Source organism: Thalassophryne amazonica, chromosome 2 (genome assembly GCF_902500255.1).
Source record: "Thalassophryne amazonica chromosome 2, fThaAma1.1, whole genome shotgun sequence".
Classification (NCBI taxonomy): domain Eukaryota; kingdom Metazoa; phylum Chordata; class Actinopteri; order Batrachoidiformes; family Batrachoididae; genus Thalassophryne; species Thalassophryne amazonica.
Genome location: NC_047104.1, coordinates 43,133,595 through 43,155,950, shown reverse-complemented (window position 1 = coordinate 43,155,950; position 22,356 = coordinate 43,133,595). Strand labels below are relative to the sequence as shown.

The 22,356-nt window shown below is 43.1% G+C and overlaps 1 long non-coding RNA gene across 1 annotated transcript; it reads left to right on the top strand.

Annotated features, from left to right (window-relative positions):
• The first annotated feature begins 9,163 nt into the window (after positions 1-9,163).
• LOC117502102 lies at positions 9,164-20,952 on the top strand. The gene is made up of 3 exons (XR_004558180.1): positions 9,164-9,308; positions 10,873-10,874; positions 20,943-20,952. It is a non-coding gene; the product is annotated as an uncharacterized LOC117502102 (long non-coding RNA).
• The last annotated feature ends 1,404 nt before the right edge of the window (positions 20,953-22,356 follow it).

Genomic DNA, 22,356 nt, shown 5'->3' with positions numbered 1-22,356 from the left:
TTGAGGGACTGGACTTCCAAAGTGGTAAATAAATCACCATAGTTTTCCATTTACATTCTGTGTGGTTACTGTCTGTATTTGGGTTCTTTTTTTTTTTTTTTTTTTTTTGAAGCAGGGTTGGTGGCAAAGTGGTTAGTGCAATTGGTTTCAGTGCATAATATTCTCGGTTTAAAACCCACCCCTGCCACTTTCTCTATGTAATATGGAGTTGCATCAGGAAGGGCATCCGGCATAAAACCTGTGCCAAAAAGGGAGCAGCTGAAGGGACTTGCTTACTTTGTTGTTTTTTTGGGTGGTTGTTCATGTGGGAGTTCCTTGTCACCATTGTTATACCACTGCCACTTTGGAAGATTAAAGCACCTTGTTTTTTTTGCTTTAACCCTTTGTGTCCTGGCTGTCCTGCATTCTGGGGTCCTATTCGAGTCAATGTAGTGCAAACCTCATCAGAAGCGACCGGGCAAAATGGACCCCGCAGAAAGCCTATAACAGCAGTTATAACAGCAGTTATAGGATAATACTGCTGTATTATAACAGCAGTATTATAACTGCTGTTATAATAATAAGAAAAGATAGGATTTCATGAAACAAGCATGGGACTTCATTGTGGTACACCGCTGGGTGTTAGACTCATTCCCTGGACTATGTTCCTTGAAGGCATTATTTGAGCAAGACAGGCTCCCAGAGTGGGTGTATCACCCAGAGGAGCATTGGCAACCACCTAATTTCAACATTTGGATTCAGAGAGGACACACGCTCAGCTCCTAGAGCACACCCACCAGAACAGTTAACTCACTCTGGAAAACTCCACCCCCAAACACAGTTCAGAACTTAGTCCAATCACACTGGTCTTGGCAGACCCGTCTATTGCCACCAACCTCATTCATCTGCAGCTACTCATAGCTTCTGCTCAGGAAATCTTGTCACTGGATGTAGCCTCCCTTTCTCACCCACAAAGTCACTCTGTGACAGCAATTAGCCCAACTCCAGTCACACTCCATCACGCCAGACCCCACCACCATTTCCAGTTTTTTTTTTTTTTTTTTTTCTAGTTTTCAACATCCTCAAATCAGCCCTTCCTCAGCCTGCTACACTTCAGACTAGTACACCTATTTCTATGTCTTGCTCCGAGTTGACAACGCAGCCTGCGCTCCAGGAACTGCCACAGCTGGCTCCCCTCCCACCTCTTCAGCTGCCAGTAGGTTCCTCATCACCTGTGGCTTGGACAGGGCCCAGTAAAGGAAGAAGAAGGGCTGTGCAAAGGCAATGAAGGGGAGCAGCTGCCAATGCGGCTATGGTCCTCCTGCTGGTGCCTGCCTTGGGGCTTGTCCAGGAGGAGGCCTATGGCACCTTAACCACCTCATGTCTCTGGGGTGGTTGTGAAATGTGTTGCAGATTCTAGCAGCATATCGACAGAGGCAGTCACCTCCTCTGCTCCAGATGATCGGTGGAGGAATAATGTGTCTTATCAGGTCCTCTTCCTCCTGGTTCAGAGGCAGTCGAGGAACAATGCACCACCAAGGCTCCTGAGGGGCTATCCTGGAGTCCTCCTGATGATATCTGTGTTCCCAAGAGGCTGGTCCCGTCTGTTTCCAATGACGTTGCTGTTCCTGTGAGGTCGTCCGCCTCTGCTCCTGATTACGTGGTTGGTCCTGAGGGGCTGTCCGCCTCAGCTCCCAATGACATCGCTGTTCCCGAGGGGCCATCTGCCTCCGCTCCTGAAAACATTGCTGTTCTTGATGGGCCATCCACTTTTGGTCCTGAGGACATCTGTGTTCCAGTGGTGCCATCTGCCAGTCCTTCAGACAACGCTGGAGTGTCTGAGGGGCTGTTCACCCATCCTCCAGATAATGTTGTCATGTCAGAGGGGCCCTTCACCCCTCCTTCAGATGACGTCAGGGTTTCCAAAGGGCTCTCCACCCATCCTTCCAATGATGCCTCTGTTCCTGTATGGTCGTCTGACCATCCTTCCAACAGCATCCCCAAGATGACATCTGGGTTTCCAAAGGGCCACCCGGCCATCCTTCTGATGACATTTGTGCTCCCGTGGGACCATCTGGCTGTCCTCCTGATGATATCTGTGTTGTTGTGGGGCCATCTGGCCATTCTTCCAACCACATCTGTCTTCCAATGGGGCCATCTGGCCATCCTCCCAATGACAGCTGTTTTCCTGTCAGGCTGTCCGGCCACCCTTCCGATGATGACTGTGTTCCTGCCCCACAGCCACCCTCCAGACTCCACCCTCAACTTCTGCAAGCCACACAGCCGCCCTCCAGTCTCTGCTGTGGACTTCGCCGGCCACACAACCACCCTCGAGACTTTGCCCTGTACATCTGCTAGCAACACAGCTGTCCTCCAGACTCCACCCTTGATTTCTGCTGGCCACCCAGTTGTCTTTTAGGCTTTGTCCTTGACTTCTGCCACCCACAAGGCCGTCCTCCTGATGTCATTGCTCTGGACTGGCTGCACGTTTGCTTGTCCGTTTTTGTTTTTGGCAAACACCGGTCTAAGTCTGGCAGAAGAGAGAGCAGGATGGCTTCGGTGGTGATTGCTGTTCTCCCACCAGACCCATCATTGCAGCCAGTCCTGGAGGCGTCACCCAACTCCTTTTAGGAGTGGTCTCCTAGCTCTGGGCCAGTCATGGAACAACCAGGACAAGCTATTGTATGTTTAAGTCAGATAACAAGTCCAGCTCCTTGCAGATGGAAGCCAAGCTTCCAGCAGAATCATCTGGCCCAACTTCAATCGACATCACCCGAGGGGCCGTCCAGAGGGCTCCGCAGGCTAAAGTGTGAGCAGTGTCCGTGCTCCAATGGAGGCATATGCCACAGCACTGGAGGGGGCATCCGACCCAGAGCTCGAAGATATCTGTGGTCTGAAGGAGATGGCAGGCATCTATGCGAGTAGCATCTGTGCAAGTAGCATCTGTGCGAGTACCATCTGTGCAAGTAGTGTCTATGCTCCAATGGAGCTGTCTGCCATGGTACCAAGGGGGTGCATCTACCCCCAAGCTTGTAGACACCACCATCCATCCCAATTCTGGAGGACATTACTAAGGGGCCATCCGTCCCGGCTACTCATGACATCTTTCTTCCGGAGGGGCCTTACAACATTGGAGTTCCGGAGAAGCCACTCACCTCAGTTCCTGAAAACATCACAGAAGAGCCACCTGTCCCAGCACCTGATGACAACGTTCCTTCGGAGGGTCCTGATGATGCTACTTTTCATGAAAACATCAGAGTTCCTGAGGGGCCAACCACCCCAGTTCCAGGAGACGTCAGTGATCCTGAGGGGCATCTGCCCCCATTCCTGAAAACGTTGGAATTCCTGAGGAGCTGTCCACTCCCGTTCCAGGAGACATCAGTGTTCCTGCAAGACTGTCCGCCCCCATTCCTGAAAACGTCAGTGTTCTTGCAGGGCTGTCCACTCCCGCTCTTTGATGCAGCAATGGACTCTGGCAGTCTGTGTGACCACCCCTCTGACTCATTGGTGGACTCCTGTGGGACTCCTCTAGTGGCCGCAGTGCACTCCTTTCAGTCACACAGCTGTCCGCCGGACTCAACTGTGGACTCCTGCCATGGTCTGGTGGCCACAGGGGACTCCTGCCAGTCAAACAGCCGACCTATAGACCCAGCCGAGGTCTCCAGCTGGCCCCCTTCAGACCGTCCTGCCAACCTTCTGACACTTTTCTTTCTCTCCAGCTGGCTGTCAGGTCAATCTCCAGCCTTCACCTTCAGCTCCAGTCAGCCATTTGATCATCTGTACAATCCCGTCTTGTTGAATTATTCTCACATTTTTGTTCCTAATTTGTTTGTCCCTGTTGTGCGTGCATCTGTTCTGCCCTGTCTGTTCCTTTTATTTGTGCTCAGTCTTGTTCTGTATATTTGGTTTATGTGTTTGCTTTCCCTTTGGTTTTCAGTGTTTGTTTGTGTGTGTGGTCACTGTTTGTCCTCTGTGTAGGCCCCTGTCATGTGTGTGTGTGTTTATAATTCATTGTGTTCACTCCCCTCCATATGTTGGTCATGTGTGTTCATTATCTTTGTGGTCTGTCCTCCATGTCTGTAGTCTGTTAGTCTTGGTTCTCGTCATCGGTCCTCTGTCTTTGTCTTCATGGGGTTTATTAGTATGTCTTCTCTATTATGTTTTTTGGTTTATCAGGTTTGGTGTCCTGTTTTGGCACTGCTTTCACGTTTGAGTTCTATACCGTCTTCCTAAAATAATGGCTAGCCTCGGTCCCACCGAATAATGAAGGCTGAAGAAGGAGCCACGCATGGGTGTGGGGCGATTATTTAAAGAATGACTCACGTTTTGATCTATCACGTATCCACTATGAAGGTGCCGCTATGTGCCTCTCTGCACCCCGCATAAGCCGCGTAGCAGCCTCTAGTGAGCCACGACTGACCTGCCATTACAGCCTCAAATGGCTCGCATCAGCCACACTAAGCCACGTAGTGCCATGATAACGCCATGTTGGCGCACGTTTAGGCATGAGTTTGGTCCAAACCTCCAGCCCTCCCACACCTGGTCCCTTCAAAGTGTGGGTTTTCAATTCACAGATTCACAGCAGCATTTAAAGATGTCCCTTCTTCTTTTTTTTAAACGCAGTCCAAAAATAGACACTCCAGCACAGTTCCGCAGTTGTGCGCTGTGTGCCAGGCTGCTGTCCACCTGTAATGCACCAGACCAGCTAGACCCGAACCACGGGTACCTGGAGAGCCGCCTCTGTGCTCCTCGCTGGCTCCGCGGCTCTCTGGCTTTTCATCTGCGGCTTTAAACATGCAAAACTTTATGTTTGTCCGTTTATTTCTGCAAAATCGCTCTTTTGCGTGCACGCTGCTGTTGTCCTTTCATGGACAGCCGCCTCTGTGCTCTTTCTAAGTGGCTTCCTTCCCATCTGTGGCTTGCTGGCTTTATTTTTTCCCTGGCTTTAAACACAATCGTTTTTACAACGTGAATCCACTTTTAACTTTGTGTTCATCTGTTTATTTCTGCAAAAGTGCTCTTTTGCGCGTGGTGGCATTCTGCATATAGAATGAGGTGAATAAGGTGGCTGTTTTATTATATACACCTGTGGATCATTTTATATATATATATATATATATATATATATATATATATATATATATATATATATATATATATATATATATATATATTTTTTTTTTTTTTTTTTAATTTTTTTTTTTTTAATTTTATTTATTTATTTCTTCCGCAGCTTACAAGTCACCATGATAGAAGTTTTAACTTTGTGTTATGTCTTCAAAATCGCTCTTTTGCGCGCGCACTGCTGTTGTCCTTTCATGGACAGCCACCTCTGTGCTCTTTCGAAGTGGCTTCCTTTCCATCCATGGCTTGCTGGCTTTATTTTTTCCCTGGCTTTAAACACAGTCATTTTTACAACATGATTCCACTTTTGACTTTGTGTTCGTCTGTTTATTTCTGCAAAAGCGCTGTTTTGCGCGCGGTGCCGTTCGGCATATAGAATGAGGTGGCCGTTTTATTATATACACCTGTGGATCATTTTCAGTATATATATATATATATATATATATATATATATATATATATATATATATATATATATATATATATATATATTTATTTATTTTTTTTCTTTATTTCTTCCGCAGTTTACAAGTTATCATGATACAACTTTTAACTTTGTGTTATGTCTTCAAAATCGGTCTTTTGCGCGCTCTCCACCTGTGTTGCTGCACAGCTCCTGCTCTTGGCTGCTCCACTGGAGTTATTATCTTCCATGGCTTTAAACACACATCCACTTTCACGCAGTCACCCAAATTTTAACTTTGTGTTCATCCAATATTGACTGAAATATCACTCTTTTGTGAGCTGGCGTTCTGCCTAAATGCTCGTTTGAAGCGTGATGATGAGTCACTGCCTCAGTGTGCACACACAGCGGAGCTCATGTGATCCATTAATTCCAGAAGTGATTAGAGGTGTTTTCAGCATCCAAGGTTTGACAGAAAATGATTAATCCACTACAAAATAATTATTTTATATAGAGTCCAGTGCACAGAGCAGGTGGAATTGTGTGCGCAAGACAGCCGCTCCAAAAATAGCCTCTCAGGTCCTGCCTCAGTGCGCACAGACAGCGGAGCTCATGTGATCCATTAACAAGATATTAAATCAACATACTTTACATACAACAGACATACCTTTACAGCTAGGAACTGTTTTATCAAGCTATAAAAAAAACATTAAAAATAATTACCTTAAGCTGTTCAAAATACATTCCACAGGGAGCAGGAAAGAGAGGGAAAAAAAAAAGTGTCCAGATGAAACAGTCCTCTGATTCTAGAAGTGATTAGAGGTGTTTTCAGCATCCAAGGTTTGGCAGAAAATGATTAATCCACTACAAAATAATTATTTTATATAGAGTCCAGCGCACAGAGCAGGTGGAATTGTGTGCGCAAGAGGAGAGCTGTTCCAAAAATAGCCTCTCAGGTCCTGCGAAGGTGCCAGGCGGATGGATAATGCACTTTTTGCAGACTCGTAAGCACCATGCAAATGCCTCTAAGCCGTCGCAGTAACTCGAACACAAACACAAACACAAATGTTCAAACACAAAAGTTTTGAACATCTTGAAATTAGCGCCACGCTCAGAGAGGAGCCTCGTTAACTGAAGATAATGCCTCTAAGAGCCACTCTGAGCCACTATACTGTCACGATAGCTCATGAAACAAAAACAACGGTGTGTGTCTCCTTCTTCATCCTTCATTATTCGGTGGGACCGCGGCTTAAGTCATATTCTCCAAAACCTGACTTAGGCCATTATTTTAGGAAGGTGACAAGTTTAGTTTCCTGCATTTGTCGCTTGGTTTATTTGATTGTTGCTTGATTTGTGTATCATCTATCATGTCATCTTTTAGTCCCAGTTTCCTCATTGTCTCATTCCACACCTGTCGTGTGTATTGTCTAAATGGTAAATGGACTGCATTTACATAGAACTTTTCCATCGACATCAGATGCTCAAAGTGCTTTACAGTAATGCCTCACTTCACCTTGATGTCAGGGTGCTGCCATACAAGGTGCTCACTACACACCAGGAGCAACTAGGGGATTAAGGACCTTGCCGAAGGGCCCTCAGTGATTTTCCGGTCAGGCTGGGATTTTTAAACAAGGATCCTCTGATCACCAGCCCAATGTTTAACCACTAGACCATCACCTCCCCTGCATCTAATTAACGACCTCACTGTAGTATTAAGCACTCCATCTCATAGTTTTTTGCACCTGTATCTTCGGTCTTTGTTTTAGTCCCTCCTTTTTCTGTGTCACCTCTGTCGTTACAGTTTTGCCTGTGGATTTGCACAATAAATCACCTATTGTTTAACTATACCTCCCATCTCAGCTGCCTGCATATTGGGTTCACTTTGTGACTGTGACAACAATCCTAACACTGTGGTTACTTTCTGTATTTTGGGTTCATTCTGCAACTGATCTCACAACAGTATCAGCTTCCCCCCCAAAAATTGTATCAGCTGTGCTGTAGTGGGAACATAATGTGACAAAGGGTTTTACCACAGATAGATGTTAGGCCATGGAAGACTCCATTAAATTACAGAGGTTACCCAGATCTGGATTCTGAATCACAATGTCACTTTATATCAGCTTTGAAGGATTACATCAAAACTACTTCACAAATTCTCACCAAATTTGTACCAAAAATAGATATTGGGGCATCGAAGACTCCACTGAATTTTGGAGGTGATCCGAATCCAGATTATGGATCAAGATTTCACTTTATATAGGCTTTGAAGGATTATCTCAAAACTACTTAACGGATTCTCACCAAATTTGCACCACAGATAGATATTATGGCATGGATGACTCTGCTGAATTTTAGAGGTGATCTGGATTGGCGGACATCAGAATTCTCGGATTGCTCATTTTAAATGCATTAATTGTAATGTACAGCCAAATCTGTTGTCTATTTACAACATAAATTATGGTGTTTTGGGATAATGTGCTGGTGCTGTATATTGCCAGGTCCAAAATTTAACAGAATTGCTGTGGGTCATCATTATGTGCTTAAAGTAGCAATTGAATTGCTACAGCCAGGTGTTTCATGGATGTCCCATTGGCCTCATCCTTTTCTTCTGCAAGATTCTTTCTTCAACAAGATGCTTGTGTGGTTGATCACATACAAAAAAACACGTAAAGCACCGGTCACATGGCACTAACGAAGGACATTGAAGCCAAAATGAAGCAAGAAATCTGGACTTACATTGACTTTCGGAGACATCGTTTAACCTTCAACTTCGATTCTGTAGCTGGCACTTTGTCAGAATTTTCAAACTGTTGAAAAATGTGAACGAATCACGACAACAACCTCAAATTGTCCGTATTCCGTTTTGCTTTCTGTGTTGATGGGTCCTCATTGTTTGCATAGTTACTGCACCGTCAGCATTCCGTTTGGTTATCGCCCAACTTCATCCAACCTCCCAAGTCCGACGTCGATATCTGAACGGGTCAATAACTAAAACTCACGAGCTGAACGTGACTCATCCATGTGTGGGACAAAAAGCAACATTTTCATACAGAAACAATAGCAGCAAGGACGTTTTATCAACTACTTTAACTATTTATGCATATTCTAGCCGTCTGTGGCTTGTGTATGAAATTTTGTGAGTTTGAAACCTTGGGTTAAATGAATACACTTGACAGACTGCTATTCCAGCAGAGGCTGCATAAAATCTAAAAAAATATTATTATTATTATTATTATTTGTAGTAGTAGTAGTATTCATTGTAAATGACAGGGAGATTTAAGGAGTTAAGGGAGATTTAAAGAGTTAACTGTTTGCTTCTTTAAGAATCAATATCTCCATGCATAACAGGTGGGCCACACACAGAAGCATTTATCAGAGTCTGTGAAGGATATCATGGCTGTGCATACAGGATGCACATGGCTGTTTCACAGTATTTTCAACATTTTGGGGTCACATAGGTGTCAAAATCAAGTTAAATATATCATTAATCTGGTTCTTGAAGTAACAGCTCTTGAGTCAACTATCCTACATTTTTACAGCACAGTTCTTTTTTGTTTTGTCACAATTTACTATTATGATATTTTACTCAAAAATGGGGACAGACACTACATTTTTATGATTGTATTAGTTCTGGGGACTAAATCTCAGCACAAACTTTAAAATTATGCACCGGAGTATAAGCCGCACCAGTCACTATGTCCATTATAAAGAAAAATAAACCATAAATAAGTCGCACTGGACTATAAGTCGCTTGGACATACAGGTATGTTAACTTAACATGAAAAGTTCAGATGATAATATTGTTAATAATATTGCAGATGTTCGTGCAGCACCTACCTGCGTAGCTCATGACCTCCCCGTGGTGTCGACGCCAGCCCCTTCCAAGTGCAGATGCTAATCCTCCGCCGTTGCTCACCCAGTGCTCCCACGCAGCTCTCAGCATCAATTTAAACACTCTGCTCACACTGATATCCAAGGGTTGAAGCTGTTTTTTTAGCCCTCCCGGAATAACAGCAAGCACTGTGTTCGTCTGCTTCACACGCTGTTTCACAATCATTGTCTGTGTCAGGTGGGTCTGGGTGAGGTGAGGAATACGTGTCCAATGTTCTGTTCTCTGACTGGTTATCGTGACCAGCATGACCTATAGGGCAGCCGCCATACTACAGTGCCCATGATGCATTGCATTTCCATTTCCGGTGGCCATTTTAAAACATAGAGCAACTCTGTCAACGTAAAATTGTTTTATTACGGTAAATTAATAAAATCTATTGGTATATTTTTCATTTATAAGTTGCTCTGGAGTATAGTTCGCACCCCCCGGCAAAAACATGTAAAAAAGTGTGACTTATAGTCCGAAAAATATGGTAATTTTGGTACTTTCTGTCAAGTATGCATGGTTTTCTCATATTTAAATAACATTTATGGAGCAACAGCTTCTATTTCATGCTATATGAGCTCCTTTACATTACCAGGCATGTGTTTGCATTAAAAAAGTTGGAAGACATTTGCTTCTGAAATGATCACCTTGTAGAAATGCCACAGAATATGTTAAATTGGCATTTATTTGTCAAGTATAATCCATGTTCTTCTGGCCACTTAATTATTTTGCCTGCTATATACATTTGAAATCTATACAAAAGCCTTTTGTGTGAGGCATTTGTTTCATTGTTGCTGGCTGTTCTAGCTCTGTATTCTCTCTAACATTTTCTTCTTTTGTTTCATTTTCAAACATGGATGCTGATCCAGATTTTCCTTTCTTGATTTCCTTTTTCATTGTTTCCACTCTCTGTCTTTTCTCTGGGTCTTTCTTTCTTTTCTGTTTGCTTGCGCTTTTTCAACCGTTCTTTCAACTTTTTGTCATTCTCGTTGGCCATGTTACTCACTAAAATAAAGAATATATAACAGTGAGAATCATAATTTGCATCTTTACATCTGTTACATCTGATATAGGAGATATTGTAGTGTCTGTCCCCTTAATCACAGATGTAAGTCAAACCACTTTTAAAGAGATTTAAAGAGTTTAAACCTAAAGGTTTGCCAGATATATTCATGGTGAAATACATCACAATAGTGAAGCTTTATTGTGAAGTTATATTCTTACAATTTAAGGTATCAATGTAGATTTGGATGGAAATAAACTCATTTCACTATAAATCTGCATCAATATATTCACTATTTTACAAAGTTGCATGTTATTTTACATAGGCATGATAAGACTTAAGAACTGTAAATTCTATAATCCATCCATCCATCCATTTTCTTCCGCTTTATCCGGAGTCGGGTCGCGGGGGCAGCAGCTCAAGCAAAGCCGCCCAGACCTGCCGATCCACACACACCTCCCCCAGCTCCTCCGGGGGAACCCCAAGGCGTTCCCAATCCAGCCGAGAGATGTAGTTCCTCCAGCGTGTCCTGGGTCTTCCCCGGGGCCTCCTCCCAATGGGACGTGCCCAGAACACCTCTCCAGCGAGGCGTCCAGGGGGCATCCGGAAAAGATGCCCGAGCCACCTCAACTGGCTCCTCCCGAGTGACCGAGCTCCTCACCCTATCTCTAAGGGAGCACCCAACCACCCTGCGGAGGAAACTCATCTTGGCTGCTTCTACTCGCAATCTCGTTCTTGACTTATTGCCTTATTCTATAATCTCCTGATTTATTGCCTCATCTGGAATCTAGAGGGGGGAGGGACACTACACAGTTTTTTGGACAAAAATCTTAATCCACTAAACATCAAAAAAGTTATATTATATTATTAGTTATATTAAAAACTTACCAACTTATGAACTAGGTTTCCAAAGTATATAAGTGAGCATAACATACCAATAAGAAAGGATGTGAAAAAGTGAAAAATCCAACTTCTTATCAGCTACAAAATTTATGAACAGTAAGTAAGTCCCTTCAGCTGCTCCCTTGTTTGCACTCGGGGTCGCCACAGCAATCTGCATGTTGATTTGGCACAGGTTTTACGCCGGATGCCCTTCCTGACGCAATTATACAAAAAAAAACATAACAATGGGGTTATTGTAAGTCTTCCCTAATTATTTTTCAAACAAAGGATACACTTCTTCTTTGACACCTGAAATTGTTCATTAACATGTTAAAGATTAAGAATACATGAAAAATACATGTGAATTCATGCATTTTTGTTACCCTTTACTACTATTTTATTCCATATTTTCTGAAGTGGCAAGCTGTAACAGTCAAAATAGTGCCAAATTCGAATACATTTTGGGATCAATCAGCGCCAAATATTCACAGATTTTCATGATTTTCTTTTTCCTTTTGTTCATTTGCACAGCACTCTATGCCATGAAAACACAAAGATTAGTATATCCCCAATAGATATTTAAGTACAAAGCCATAACATGTGCTTTTAAAAAAATGTGGAAAATACTGTGAAACAGCCGACAGTGTGTCAACATGCTCATGCATTGGCTATAACAACAAACAAACAAACAAAAAAAAAATCAAATTCAAACATTAAATTCTTGTTCCATCCACATTACTAAACTGGAAAATAATTATGCTATTTTCTGACTTATGCAGAGACCAGGCATTTTTGTGCAGTCAGTCAGCACAATGCAGTATAACCATTCACCAGTGTGCATAAATTATATTGATGAAATAAATAAATGCCTGAAACTGGATATTCTTTTTCTGCATCTGCCAACGTGTGAACATGCTCAGTTATGTGGCAGAGTGTGTAGGTAATAAAGCACAAGGAACAAACCCAGAAGTGACTCATTGAATTTCATTTTGCGCTTATGGTCATTAGTGTACCAAATCCTCATATACATAGTAATGTCCATGTTACATTACCACCCACTATTAATTGCACATTTACTCTTAGTAAATCACCTGCAAAATAGTCTCCACCTCAACAATCAAATGGTTGAATTGTGCACACAGTTTAGCACTCATCACCTGGGATCTTAGTAAATCAGGCCCTTGAAGTTCTAAAATTCAAAACAATTATCACATGTCACAGTCTGAAGAAACCTGACATTTACACAAGTTCAAGAATTGGAAGTATTTAATGGTCCCTTCAGACATAACACGACAGGTAAAAGAAGCAGAAACCGGAAGAAAATCCACGAACAAAAAATGAAAATAGGGAACCATGAAACATTCCACCTGCTGTCAGAGGGACACCTGGTTGAACAGGCATGCACGTTACAGTGCAAGCACCTGGAATGTACCACAGCAGCTCCACATGGCGGTGCTGCTGGGGGGAATACCACACACCATAAAAAAAAAAAAAAAAAAAAAATCACTGCAATTTCTAATTGTACTTCTTCCAGCTGCTAATGTGCGTGAATGGTTGTACAGCTGTGCAAGGCGTTTGAGGCGGCTCCGTTTTTTCACGAGTAGCATGCGATTCCTCATTCATACGTTAGTCAGCTTCAATTGTGTGATGTGTGAAGGGGCCTTTAGTGATTTCCATCCTCTGTGATTATGGCTTAATCCTTAGAAGTCTCCACTACAAAAATAACCACTTTCACTTCGATCAAGACTTGTTCCTGAGAATTTATCTATTTACTCATAAAATGTCAACAAGCTAAATTCATAGCATTTTGAGTTTTGTGTTATGTCTCCAATGTTCTTCTAGATCCCAGATCCAGAATATATTCCAGATTGAATAAAAAAAATACATAAATGGACATTATTCATTTGCTCACAAAACATTATCAAAGTCCAAAATATGTTATTGATCAATTCAAAATAAAAACTCTCATTTTCTAGGATATTATTCATCAGCTCACCAACTTTCATAAACATCCTCACACATCTTTTTGGGCCCCTTCACACATAACACGATTTAAGTCGACTAGTGCACGAAGGAGGAATTGCATGCCGATCGTGAAAAATCAGAGCTGTCTCCAACGCCTTGTACACATGTCGCTACTGCCTGTAATGCCTCGTACACCTGTTGCTAGAACGATTTGTGCACACCAGCGGCTGAAAGACAGAGTGTGTCCTGTGAGAGCCCATTCGATCCCTCTTGCGGCAGGTGCCAGCCAAATTCCAGGTGACACGCACAAACATCTAACACCGCTTACTTGGCACTGAGAAAATGTGTGGTAATTCACACTGTTAGAACGAAAACAGTCAGCAGATGATCACTTTCAAGCTGGATGCGATGCTCGTGCACAACATCGTTGTGTGCATGAAACCCTCGCAGTGGGTTCATTCACGCCTGCCTGTCGGCTTGATGTTTTTGTGGTTCGCTCATATGAGCTGTTCCCCCGGGATTCACCCTGATTTGTACTTATTCGTACTATGAGAAAAATATTGCTATGCGCCAAATATTCTTCTGGGTCTTATTTTCAAAATGATTAATTATTTCCAAAACTGAATCACTTATTTTCCAGAACATTATATATCTGCTCACAAAATTTCATTGAAATCACTGAAAATACAAAATGTTAGCTCCTTGGCAGAGGTAATTATATTGTACATATTTTTACAATTCCTTGTATAGAGTATTTTCATACATCAGTGCATTTTCCTGCTGATTTCATTAAACCTGGAAATTCCCCTCCTTCAAAGCAAAGGAAATAGTCTTCTAAACTGGAATGGTGGGTGGGTGTGGGGGGGGGGGGGTATGCTTCTCTCACAGTTGCCACCACCGCAACGTGGCAGATGGAGGCTGCAGCTGTTCCCAGGCAGGAAACAAGACTGGAGATTGGCTAGCATTCCCTCTGGACAGAACCCATCCCAACAGGGAATTCACAGCCAGGGATCCCCAGTCTGGCAGCTATGTGTTCACACCAATTTCCTGTATGGTTTACTCCATGTGCCTTTTTTCTCCCTCATTTGAGCTCAAGGTACAGTCCAGGGTGCTTTGTTAATTTTAAAACTTTACATAAGTTTTTCATGAAACATGCCCATAGATATATGAGATGAAATATTGGTCCCGTTTACATGCACATAAAAATCTGGTTGCTATCTGATCATTGGACATTATCTGATTATTAAGTGGTCATGTAACCAGCAAAATCCCATAAGGTTTATCAGATAATAACCATTATCTGATTATGAGAAATCAGATTAACACACCTGGATTTCTCCCCAATACTTCAATTTCTTTGGTATATGTATACCATTAATCAGATTGTGGAGCATTAATCATGTGTTAAAGTAGTTGTCACTCTCATTTACAGACATATAGCGGGATGCACTGCTGCCTCACTGGGCCTTGTAACATCATTCATCAGATCACAAAGATTAGAGAGTCCATTGCGTGTGCAACAGGAGCATTGCGTGCCCAACAGGACTATTCAAGGATGCCCAAATGTCCTTAAATTGTCCTGCATATTGTGTCAGCATTCTAATGAACAAGGTTCTTGGTGATCTATGTGGTTTATAGACAAATATATTAAAGTTGAGCAGAGATTCCTAAAACCATGACATCATATTTCAGGTACGAGAGCGTCTACTCTACAGACTTCATTGCTAAGAGAGGGAGTGAGACAGAGAAACAGACAGAGAGAGACAGAGAGAACAATGCCATGAGCAAATCCCAAATGGTTTTTTTTGTTTGGTTTTTTTTTACCAAATTAGCGTACAACAGACCCTCAGCACCCTGACTGACAACCAAATAAACAAAAACAAAGGCAAACTATTCTCCTGTTTTGTAGATTTAATTATGCATTTAATTCAACTTGGCACAAGGGTCTGCTCTCCAAACTGTTGGATAAACAAGTGCGCCTTTAAGATTGGCAAAAACACACAGACTTCTTTCCCCAAAGCAGACAGGTTAGACAAGGATGCAGTTTGAGGCCAGCCCACTTCAACATATACATCAATGAATTGGCAAAATCTATTAGAACATTCTGCAGCACCAGGTATCACTCTAGTGGACACAGAAATCAAATGCCAGTTTTTCGCAGATGACCTGGTATTGCTGTCTCCCACCAACAAACGGCTGCAACAATGAATTGACCTTCTACACAATTTCTCCCAAACCTGGGCAGTGAATCTAACCAAGACAAAAATTATATTCCAAAAAGGACCCAGCTTCCAGTCGCGCAAATATAATTTCATCCTGGATAATACGGCCCTTGAACACACAAAAACTATACCTACCTCGGATTAAACATCAGCATCACAAGCAATTTAAACAAAGCTGTAAATTACCTGAGAGACAAGGCAAGAAAAAAAAAAAAAAAAAAAAAAAGTAAACTGTTAATAATGTTTGGAGTGTCTTAAGTTTAAATGTAACCTGTCAGTGATGTAATCTATTAATTAATGGTCATAATTATGAAATGGGTCAGTGGTATGTGACAAGTTAAAGAAATGCAATCTGTTAAATAATGTTGACTATGATGCTGTATATTGAAAGATTGTATTGTTAAAAGGGGCAGAAATCATAAGACTTGTTCTTCTTTCTGCTCCTTTTCATTCTGGTATTGTGGTGCTTTTGTTTTTTGCTTTTCTGTTTTTCTTTTAAATGAATGAAATAAATATTAAAGAAGAAGAAGAAGAAGAAGGGCTTTTTATGCCATCAAAAAGAACGGCAAAGTAGACATCCCAATTCAAATGTGACTCAAAATATCAGACTCCATCATAGAACCCATTTTCTTTATGGCTGCAAGGTCTAGGACTAAGATTTTGCAAAATGTGACATATTTTCCAACATTAATGAAACTTCTCATTTTCTGCCTCATTTTCTTATTAGGAGACGAGTGTGCTCAGGGCTCCCTGTTTGTTTACAAAATACACACGCGTTACAGAAATGAAATCCAACAGCAGGGATTGATATTATCCAAAGATTTATGAACATACAAATTAACATGTTTATTGTTTATCATGATTTTTTACATTGTGAGATATAAAAGTGCCTTATCGTAGCGTTCTTGTGTATGTGCATTATAACGCCTCAGCTCATGAGCGAAGTTACGATATTCTTCAGAACGACAATATACGCAACATGCATCCAGCAGCATACACGCTGCTGTCACAGACAACTGCCTGTAAAGTTTTTTGGCAACTTATAACTTTCTAAATAGCGTAATTTGTAATGAAAGAACTCAGCCACATGGGGTGTGCAGCCAGTACATTCTGAGTGCCGGTCCCAAGCCTGGATAAATGAGGGTTGCATCAGGAAGGGCATCCGGCGTAAAACAAGCCAACCCAACTATGCAGACTCAGAATCGAATTCCCATACCGGATCGGTCGCGGCCCGGGTTAACAACGTCCGCCACCAGTGCTATTGCCCAACAGGGTGCCGGTGGAAATTGGGCTACTGCTGGGCGAAGATGACGAAGAAGAGGAGGAAAACGTTGCCACGAACAGCGGGAGAAGAAGAAAACTAGAAGGGTGGAAATGAGAGTGGGGACATTGAATGTTGGTAGTATGACTGGTAAAGGGAGAGAGCTGGCTGATATGATGGAGAGAAGAAAGGTAGACATATTGTGTGTGCAAGAGACCAAGTGGAAGGGAAGTAAGAGCAGGAGCATCGACGGTGGGTACAAGTTGTTGTACCATGGTGAGGACATGAAGAGAAATGGTGTTGGGGTCATTTTAAAGGAAGAGTATGTTAAAAGTGTGCTGGAGGTTAAGCGAGTGTCTGACAGGGTGATGACTGTGAAGTTGGAAATTGAAGGGGTGATGATGAATATCATCAGTGCATATGCCCCACAGGTAGGATGTGAGATGAAGGAGAAAGAAGATTTCTGGAGTGTGTTAGATGAGGTGGTGGAGAGTGTGCCCAAGCATGAAAGAGTGGTGACAGGAGCAGACTTCAATGGGCATGTTGGTGAAGGGAACAGAGGTGATGAGGAAGTAATGGGTAGATATGGTATCAAGGATAGGAATGGGGAAGGACAGATGGTAGTTGATTTTGCAAAAAGGATGGAAATGGCTGTGGTGAATACCTACTTTAAGAAAAGGGAGGAGCACAGGGTAACATATAAGAGTGGAGGAAGGTGCACACAGGTGGACTACATTCTTTATAGGAGATGCAAGCTAAAAGAAATCACAGACTGTGAGGTGGTAGCAGGAGAGAGTGTCACTAGACAGCATAGGATGGTTGTTTGTAGGATGAATTTAGAGGTAAAGAAGAAGAAGAGAGTGAGAGCTCAACAAAGGATCAGATGATGGAAGCTGAAGGAGGAAGACTGTTGTGTGAAATTTAGCGAACAGGTGAGAGAAGCACTGGTTGGAGGGGAAGCAGTTTTGGACAACTGGAAAAGTACTGCAGATGTGGTGAGGGAGACAGCTAGGGCAGTACTGGGTATGACATCTGGACAGTGGAAGGAAGACAAGGAGACTTGGTGGTGGAATGAAGAGGTCCAGGAAAGCATAAGGAGAAAGAGGTTGGCGAAAAAGTTTTGGGATAGTCAGAGAGATGAAGAAAGTAGACAGGAGTACAAGGAGATGTGGCGTAAGGTGAGAAGTGGCAAAAGCAAAGGAAAAGGCATATTGCGAGCTGTTGAATAGTAAGGAAGTTGAATAGTAAGGAAGGAGAAAAGGACTTGTACCGATTGGCCAGACAAAGGGACAGAGCTGGAAAGGATGTGCAGCAGGTTAGGGTGGTAAAAGATGCACATGGTAATGTGCTGACAAGTGAGGAGTGTGTGCTGAGAAGGTGGAGGGAATATTTTGAAGAGTTGATGAATAAAGAAAATGAGCGAGAGAAAAGGCTGGATGATGTGGTGAGAGTAAATCAGGAAGTAAAAGAGATTAGCAAGGAAGAAGTGAGGGCTGCTATGAAGAGGATGAAGAGTGGAAAGGCAGTTGGTCCAGATGACATTCCAATGGAGGCATGGAAATGTCTAGGAGAGATGGCAGTAGAGTTTCTAACCAGATTGTTTAATAAAATCTTGGAAAGTGAGAGGATGCCTGAGGAGTGGAGACGAAGTGTGCTGGTTCCTATTTTCAAGAACAAGGGTGATGTGCAGAGCTGCAGTAACTACAGAGGCATAAAGCTGATCAGCCACAGCATGAAGTTATGGGAAAGAGTAGTAGAAGCTAGGCTTAGAAAACAGGTGAAGATCTGTGAGCAGCAATATGGTTTCTTGCCGAGAAAGAACACTACAGATGCAATGTTTGCTCTGAGAATACTGTTGGAAAAGTACAGAGAAGGACAGAAAGAGTTACATTGTGTGTTTGTGGACTTAGAAAAAGCTTATGATAGGGTGCCAAGAGAAGAGTTGTGGCATTGTATGAGGAAGTCTGGAGTGGCAGAGAAGTATGTTAGGGTAGTGCAGGACATGTACAAGAATAGTGTGACAGCGGTGAGATGCGCAGTCGGAATGACAGACTCATTCAAGGTGGAGGTGGGATTACACCAAGGATCAGCTCTGAGTCCTTTCTTGTTTGCAGTGGTGATGGACAGGTTGACAGATGAGATCAGACAGGAGTCCCCATGGACTATGATGTTTGCAGATGACATTGTGATCTGTAGTGAGAGTAGAGAGCAAGTTGAGTCTAGTCTGGAGAAGTGGAGATATGCTTTGGAGAGAAGGGGAATGAAAGTCAATAGAAGCAAGACTGAGTACATGTGTGTGAATGAGAGGGAGCCCAGTGGAATAGTGCAGTTACAAGGAGTAGAAGTGGTGAAAGTAGATGAGTTTAAATATTTGGGGTCAACTGTTCAAAGTAATGGAGAGTGTGGTAGAGAGGTGAAGAAGAGAGTGCAGGCAGGGTGGAGTGGGTGGAGAAAGGTGGCAGGAGTGATTTGTGACTGAAGAATATCAGCAAGAGTGAAGGGGAAAGTTTACAAAACAGTAGTGATACCAGCTATGTTGTATGGTTTAGAGACAGTGGCACTAACAAAAAGACAGGAGGCAGAGCTGGAGGTGGCAGAGCTGAAGATGTTGAGATTCTCTTTGGGAGTGACAAGAATGGACAAGATTAGGAATGAACATATCAGAGGGACAGCTCAGGTGGGACGGTTTGGAGACAAAGTCAGAGAGGCGAGATTGAGATGGTTTGGACATGTGCAGAGGAGGGACCCAGGGTATATAGGGAGAAGGATGCTGAGGATGGAGCCACCAGGCAGGAGGAGAAGAGGGAGACCAAAGAGGAGGTTCATGGATGTGCTGAGAGAGGACATGCAGGTGGTTGGTGTGACAGAGGAAGATACAGAGGACAGGGTGAGATGGAAACGATTGATCTGCTGTGGCGACCCCTAACGGGAACAGCCGGCGCAGTGCGGCGGCACAGGAAAAACACCTCCATGTTGATAACCATTTGTAAAATCCAGGCGGCTTTTGATGGCTTTCAGTGGAGTGAGTATCTGAGAAATTGTTTAACAGCTGGACATGTTCCAACTTGTCCTTAAGGCTTCCAACGGAGGTGTTTTTCCTGTGGCGGAGCGTCGCAGCGGCTGCGAGCCGACGCTGCAATCCGTCCGCACGTCTTTCATTAAAAAATCTCCTTTAACAGTGGAATATCCGGATAAAATGCTGAAACCGACTTCTTCTGAAACTTCTCTGTTCTCTCACGACGTCCTGGATCAATAGAGCCTGAAATGTGGAGGTTTTCAGCTTGAAACAGGCTGACGACGGCGCCTGAGAGCGCTGCACGACATCTCGCTCCGTGGGAAGTCCTTAAAGCGACAGTATCACCTCAAAATCTCTCATCAGCTGTTAAAATTTTCACCGAAAACCAGCTTAATTTTTCGAACCATGTCCACTTCGATGTGTCTCACAGGTTTAGAAAAAAGTTTGATCAAACAAAAACTCACGCATGCGCACGAGGGTTCAAGCATGTCTAACGTAAAAACATATGAATGAAATCCATATACTTTTTGAAAAAAATAAAAAGGACCTATACTTTATTGACAGACCTCGTATATATATGTGTGTGTGTGTGTGTATGTATGTATGTGTGTGTGTGTGTGTATATATACATTCTTTATTTTTTATCATATAAGGGGTGGGTGTTTATAAGCTTTTCTTCTGTCTGCACCCTTTCAGCTACATGAGTATGCTGTTAAGTTGATCTTTTTATTTGTTTTTGTTGATCTGTGTGCTAGATAAATAAATAAAATAAGTGATGTGGCGTCTTTGTACATGTGTGTGACTTTCAAGATTCAAGATTCAAAGAAATTTATTGTCATATGCACAATATAGAACATGAACATGTTCCCTGCACAATGAAATGTGTCTACTGCATTTAACCCAATCCTAATTGCCAGTAGGAGCAGAAGTCGCCATTAGGCGCCCGGGGACCAGCTCCAGATGTACATCCCTGCCTTGGTCAACAGCAGGGCTGAGCAAACCAACACCGACCCATAACAAACAACACACACACAACACACAACACATTGGCCGGCCCGGTACATAAAACATATATATGAATGCAAAACACAAGGGAAAAGGAGGAAAAAAAAACCCTCATAGCTGCTGCATTACACAGCAGCAATGAGGAAAAAAAAATCCCCATCAGCACAGAAAAACAATAATCATAGAGACAAAAACAAGGACACAGGACGACAACCGAGATTTGAAAGGACCAGTTTATCAGAACACTCCGGAGGCAGCCTGTTTGGCGCCGTCAACGGCCTTGTCCGACAATCCTGGATGGGGAGGGAGCAGCCCTGCGCAGTCTGAGCAGTCCTGAACAGTTCTAACAGAGCTGGAGAAGCTGAGGGGAGGGGGGAAGACCAGGGAGCGAGGCTTAAGTGTTGATCTTCTGAGGAGGTTTTATCACAGCGACCTTGAAGTGCAGCTGTATTTGGGGAAGCCAAATGAATAGCCAGATTAGCAAACGCCTGAAAGATTCCACAGTTCTGAGAACAGAGTGGCTCTCAATGCATCTGAATGTAGAATGTGGTCTTCACAGACGGTCATAGCAGGTTTCCAGGGCCGCAATCCTGCTCGAGATGTTTTCCAACGCGCGGTTAACCCCCGCCGACTGCGCGGCCACTGCCTTCCCAGTGGAATCAATCATGTAGGGCAGCCTGGAAGGACCAATCAAAGCTGCTTCCACTTTCTTGATTTTCCGGTAAACCAGCAAAGTGCCCACTCCACACATCAGAAAGCCGGTCACCACCAAGCCGAATATGTACACATCTTCGACGTCCTCCACAGAAAGCATGTAAAGGCACACGACCTGCCATCTCCTCCATGAGTCCATCACGTAACCCATCACATGCGTCCCGGCAGCACAGGTCGGGTCCTCCTCCCCCGAATGTCTTGTAGAAAAAATAGTGTCAATTGCGTTCAGAGACCACTTCAACAGATCCATTTTTGTTGTTTTCCAGAAGAGCAAAGCTGCAGCCTCACAGACAACACACCACAGAAGCAGGAGAGATAAGGAGGGAGGGAGAAGAGAAAAGTGCGTCCGTCTCGGTCGAGTGCAAGCTGACTTCATTTAGTAATGACGTTCAATGGAGTTTGCATGTTCTCCCCGTGTTTGTGTGGGTTTTCGCTGGGTGTTCTGGCTTAGTCCCACATCCAAAGACATGCAGGTTAGGTCAACTGAAAATTTGAAATTATCCAAAGGTGTGTGTGCGGGTGTGAATGTCTTTTTTTTTTTTTTTTTTGTCTATTTGTGGTGTCCTGTCCAGAGTGTACCCATCCTCTTGCTCTATGTCTGCTGGGAAGAGCAACAGCCCCTGTGACCCTTAACTGGAGTAAATGGGTATAGAAAATAGATGGATAATAAAAATTATTTACTCACCTGAGACCATTTTCATTTTGCATTTTCTTTGCGCATATGTAACTGCAGCTGTCTCTACTGTTTTCTAAGTACACACAAGCTTTTTGTAACTCTGGTTTCTCAACTGGGTTTTCCAAGTTTACTGCCTGAATGCAGCATTAAACATCAGGTTCCTGACACACTCTGGAACTGAAAGGGGATGAGAGTTGACACCATGATTGGTTTATTATAGGGTATGCCT